The sequence below is a fragment of the Populus trichocarpa genome, chromosome 19 (genome assembly GCF_000002775.5).
Source record: "Populus trichocarpa isolate Nisqually-1 chromosome 19, P.trichocarpa_v4.1, whole genome shotgun sequence".
Classification (NCBI taxonomy): Eukaryota; Viridiplantae; Streptophyta; class Magnoliopsida; order Malpighiales; family Salicaceae; genus Populus; species Populus trichocarpa.
Window position 1 is genome coordinate 5,111,235 of NC_037303.2, and position 6,381 is coordinate 5,117,615.

Consider the following 6,381-nt stretch of genomic DNA (forward strand, 5'->3'; position numbering starts at 1 on the left):
AAAATTAATTATTGATATAAAAAATAATTTTTAAAAATAAAAAAATATATATTATTTTTATATAGTTTAAAAAAAAAAAAACCACACTTCTAACCACTATCTTAAACTTGTCTTGATTCTAAGTATCATCTTAAACTTGTCTTGATTGAATAAAAGAAAGTTAAGAATTGACCCGATCTCACGGAGGAATCCAATCAAAGCTTAATTATTGACTTGTTGACTCTAACTTTTTTTACTGGATCGACAGGCTGTCGGATAAAACCAAAGGCACGATGATACACTGGCAGGTAGGCCCACTTACAAAACAGATTAATTTATAAAATTATTAGAAAATGCCGGGGTAGGTATTTTTTCATAGACTCAACTAATCCTTTTTTTAAATGCGCAAGGGGTGGCAGAACGATGTTGACATGACATTGAAAGTAATGATAAAGTTAACATTTTTATCAGATTAATAATTATTATTTTATTAATAAATCATTAACATCAAATGAAGCTGAGAAAGAGAAATAAATTAAAATATTTGATTTAATGTGAGTGGTTTAAAGATAATCTAAATAATTAAAAGTTTGTTTGTTTCGTAGGAAATTTTTGTGGTTATGGTTTAAAAAAAAGTAAATTTAAAAAAAATATGGTTAGTTAGATTTAGATACGTCTCTAGTAAAAATTATGGTTGAGGTTTATGTGCAGCAAAAAAACATGTATAAAATGTTTGGTTGTGATTGCTTTTCAAAAATGTTTTTTACTTGGAAATACATCAAAATAATTTTTTTTAAATTTTTAAAAAAATTATTTTTGATATCAGCGTATCAAAATGATCTGAAAATACAAAAAAAAATAATTTGAAGTAAATAAAAAAATAAAAAAATTTTAAATTTTGAAAAAAAATGTTCTTGAAACGCAAAAACAAACAGAGTTTTACAAAACTCAGTTAAAAAAACATATAAAAACTGCTTCACAAAAACTACGTTTCAAACTCAATTTTTTTTATGGGCCCCACAGTATAAAACACAATTTGGTGCATTACCAAACACCTAACTGTGTTTTTTACACCGTAAACACAAAAATTACAACTAAACAAACACAACCTAAATAATGATGAAAATTAAAGGTTTAAAATAAGATAAAGATTTTTTTTAGTAGGTGAAATAGTATTGGCCAAATTTTTTAGGTTTTTGTTAATAATAATAATAATAGTAGTAGTAGAAGTAAGGCCAGCAATTTTATAATACAAAGATTGTCATAATATCGCTGTAAATATTATAGAAACAACAAGAATAATATTGATAAAATTAATGATTTTTATTATCATTTCACATCCATCACCAACTCGTAGTTTTTTTTTTTTTGTTTTTTTTTTTTTTGATTTACGTGGGGTGTCCGAGCCAGCTTACGCGCACCACGACTATTCCCCACGGCCCGCTGGACATCCTGCAAGCCCAGGAGCAGGTAAGGCACCGCGAGGGTGACAGGCGTACACATAGAGGGTCGAACCCGGGACGGGGGCGGAACAAGTCACACGAATTGACCACAGCAGTTAAACCCTCAAGTGATGGGTACACACGAGAGCTCGAACCAGGGCACTCAGGCAGGGCAAAGCCTGTCAAGGCCACTGAGCTACAAGCCTCGTAGTTTTAATGGAGTTGGTGATGGATGTGAAATGATAATAAAAGTGATGGAATATAGTGGATTGATAATGACATTATGACAATGTTAATAGTCATAATTATTATAATAAAGTGGTATAGTAGTGGTGGTAGATAATACTATAATAATATTGATAACATGACTTTTTATCAATAAAAGAAACTAAAAAATTATTTTTATAATTTTTAAAAATTTATTTAATTTTTAAAATTATTCTATAAAAAATAAAAAATAAAAACAATCATACAATGGATAAGAATGTGATTAAACTTTTATAGTTTATCTAGTCTCCTCATATTTTTTATTACTATTATTATTAATGTGGGTGTTTGGAACAGCTTGCGTGCACCTCAACTAATCCAACGAGCCCTAAAGTTAACAATTATGTAAACCTCCAGTGGCCCTGAGGTTAGTCTCCTCAGATTTTCTTGTGATTAGACTATTTATATGATGACTAAATAATCTTTTATTGGCCTTTTTTTTAATGTATATATGAAAATGGTAATCTTGTATTTGATAATATCATTCGACTTGTTTTTTTAAAAAACAAATTGAGAAAATATTAAATTAATATTTTAAAAAATCGATAATTTTTATATACTAATATTAAAAATAAAATAAAATAATTTTAAAAGGTATTATTTTAATTTATTTTTAATTAAAAAGCATTTTCAAAAATGCATTGCATCTTATCACCAAACACAATGAATCATTAAATCTCTTTGACAAAAATGAATAAAATAAAAATAAAATTGAGTTATTCTTCCACAAAATATTTAAGATCGAAGGGGTCTTGATGCGCTATAATAATATGGATTTTTTTTGTAATTCAACATGTATATATAAAGGAATGCCATAACCAAATAGCATAAACTAGTATGGCTTGCTCACGCGCTATTGTACAATACTATTTTAAATGTATTTTTTTATTTAGTTATATAATAATAATAATAATGAAAAAATATTTGTAGGAATATAATGAATACAATTATAGAGGAAAAATATTTTCTTGTTAAAATTATCTTTTCTTATTCATTTAATTTTATTTTTTTTATAAAAAATAGTTTTTTTATCAACAACATAGTTTATTGAATAAAGAATAACAAGAACTAAAAAGTATTTGCAAAAACTATAATAATTTTAACTAAAAAAGAAGAAATGTATATTTTTAAACAAAAATCTAATTTCATTATTCATGCATTTCTTTCTTCTCATGATGAAAATCATGTCCTTTTTATGATAAGCATTATTTTTCTAGTGAAAACTAATTATGTTCATGAAAACATGTTTCAATTAAAAAAAACTTAAAAACAATAAATTTGGGAGAATTATATAAATAATGAAAAAAAAATATAATTTTTTTTTATTCTCATTCAATATTAATAAAAAAAATTATTTTAAATTCTACATCTTAGGCTAATACATAATTATTCATAAAGCAATTGATAATATCATCATAAAAAAAGCACATTCTTCTTCAAAACAATGGTATAATTAAACAATTGTTTAAATATTATTTTAATAAATTGATCTAAAGAGATTTTTTTATCAAAACTTAATAAAAAATAAAATAAAGGGATATCTAAGAAAAAGACCAAGAATGCTAGCCCAGAAAAAAAAACCCAAGTGCGTATAAGTTTGGAAAGCCAAATCCACACAATTGAAATTTTTTTTCAAGGGGTGGATGGCATATCATCTGCCCCCAACTATATATATATCAAACAGTATATCGTCTCCTAATTCACTTTCTAGCCACCTTAGGTGACCTTCAAGATTCGAGTTTTAGAACTTTAAAATCTAATTTTCAATTTTTTTTCACTAAAAAAATCATAAAAACCTCAATAAAATCATTACAAGCCCAAAAAAAAAAACCTTAGAACCAAAAACAAAACAATTACGTGTTCTGATCTACTAGTCACAACATGTTCAAAGAGAATACTACCTCTATTGAACCCTCTTTTTTCTAAGACAAACTTTTTGATATTAAGATCAACATTTTTTATAGTTAGAATATTGTGGTCAACCGATCACTTTTTCTCTCCTCTTCTATTTTCGACAACTCTCTCACTCTCCTTTCAAATTTTAGAGATTGAAATATAAAACACATGAAATTTAAGACCAAAATGCGAAACCTTGAAAAGAAAAAAGTGACCAAAATTAAAAAATTATAAAATTCAAGGGCCAAACTATAGTTTCTTTTAAAGAAACTATAGTTTCCCACAACCCATGAACAATAACAAATAAAAAGGGTTGTTTTTATGATAAATTTGATCCATGTTTTTCAATGTTTTTAAATTGATAAAAGTAAACTCTATTTTACAAAATCAAACATCAATTTAACTTTTTTAACATCATGAACACGGTGTAGCATGTGAATTGATATAAATTACAAGGTTTAAAACCATATAAGCATTACGTGGAAGAATTGATTTGATGGTAAAAAAATTATTTGTAGTGACCGAATTTAAACAATTTGAAGTTTCAAAAATGAATTGGCATTTCCATCTACACATTGTGATATGAATTTGGCAATATATTCTCTAGTGAATTGATTATCCTTTTGAGTACATTTAGACATCTTAATAAATTCATATATATATATATATAAAAGCCGGTGAACTTTATATATCTATCAAGTTGGCCTAGCAACATGGTCAAAATGTACTTAATTCAAGATTTGAAACCACCTTTCAACATTAGTTTCCATCATTTGGAGGTTGCCCCCCAAGATTCTAATTTTCACCACTCAAAAGTTGCCGCTAGGATTTTAGTTTCCATCATTTAGAGATTTCTCTAAAGGATTTAGGATTCTACCATAATAAATTGGCCTCTTAGAATTTTGGTGATTTAAATTGATATTATGGTTTTTATTCCTATTAGCCTTCATACAAGCACTCTTCTCACTCCTCACTTAAAGAGATGGGAACATGTTGTCTTCCCAAAACATATATATGCAACAGAAACAATAATTTTATAAAATTTCAGGAGTCTCAAGATCCCATTAGATAATTTAAGATTGCTTATGATTTGTACAAAGATTACTTGAAAATTGGATTTTTTTTTTTTGCTTTGAATAATTTCTTCAAAGTTAGATTTTCATAAACCACAAACCGTCTAAGTATCCGACCTCTAATAATAATCAACACGAACTACCAGTAAGAAATTTTCTAAACCCTTTTTAGGGGAGAGAGATTGTTATGTTTTTTAGTGCTAACTCTTTTCTTTTGTGTTTTTCAAGTGTTCTGTAACTTACATAGTTTTTCTTTTACATAAAATAAGAAGCATAGCATTCTATTTAAACAGAAACCTAATAAAAATAGAAAATATTAATTTCCCCCCTAAATAATATCATATATATTATTTCATAACAATTTTAGAAATGTATTCAATCAAGTCCCTATTTCATTTTTTTTCTAGGTCTAAAATTATGGTCCCCTATATTAATTACATTCTAGTCCCCAATTCTTAAAACTTATTTCCAATCAAATCACACTTAATTAATCATCCTAGTTTAATTTCTGATCAATTATTTTTATATATGTGACCCATTAGGTTTCATAATAAGTTGGTAAAAATATAAATCACAATTATAAATAAAATAGAATAAAATAAATTAAACAAATTAATTTATTCTCAATTCAATAATTGATTGATTTATATTTGAAGATTAAATACAATGACTAGTAACGCATCATGATTTCTCAAATATTAGAAAAGTTATAAGTGGTTTGACTTAACTTTTTAGTGACCAGTTTTTCAATGTAATTATTATTCATTCATCAACAATGTTTCGATTTAGATATTATAGCATAAAATGTGTTTACTCTGTAAAATTATGTTTATTCTTATTATTGCACATGTGCAGTGTTGCGGTGAACATCTTCCTAGACTGATAATAGGTGGAAAGAACAAGGAATTCTTGTTTCTTATCAGTTAAAAAAATAAAGTCGTCATCTAATATCTTGGTCACTAAAAACCTTAATTGGTCTCATGGTTTAGATAAGGAGACTAGTTGTATATGGAGAAAATGTATCTCCCCTAGTACATCTTACTTAAGGTAAACTACATTGTTTGTTTGTTAGATATAAACTAAGGTGTTGTGATTTCTAATTGTTGGTATGTCTAAGGTTTAAAAAAGGTTCTCCTTAGTAAGAAGGTTCTTATCTTATCCAGTTAAAACCTAACCATTCTAATATCAAAACATGTTTTTTACATTTTTCTTTTAATATCGAGAATACATCTTACGTATAAGTTCATAATCCTTAATATACAAACAAACAAGATAACGTTTTTTGATATTTTTAAAATGTAAGCCAAATTTTCATGAATTTCATAAACTGGTTATTAAATTCAAAAATACATGGAAAGATATCAACAAAACTATTTTTTTTTAATTTGTCTATTTAAGGATGCTAAATCATGCCATGTATTTTTTTTTTATTATTATGCAAATATATTTTTCTTAAGAGACTTGGCCATATACAATTTGAAATAAATTTATATTTTTTAAAAGAAAGATTTGTTGTTTATGTGGAAAGAAACCAATTTATTTAATACCAAAAAGCACCTCACATGTAGGTCAGAATTTCAAATACTAAATATAAGAGGGGAAATGTAAGGAACTCAAAATATATATCAAAATGATCTTTCAAAAAATTAAAAATTTATTGAAACTGAATTAAGGCCGCATTTGGCAAGACGCAAATGACATGTTTTTATCTAGCTATTTAAACA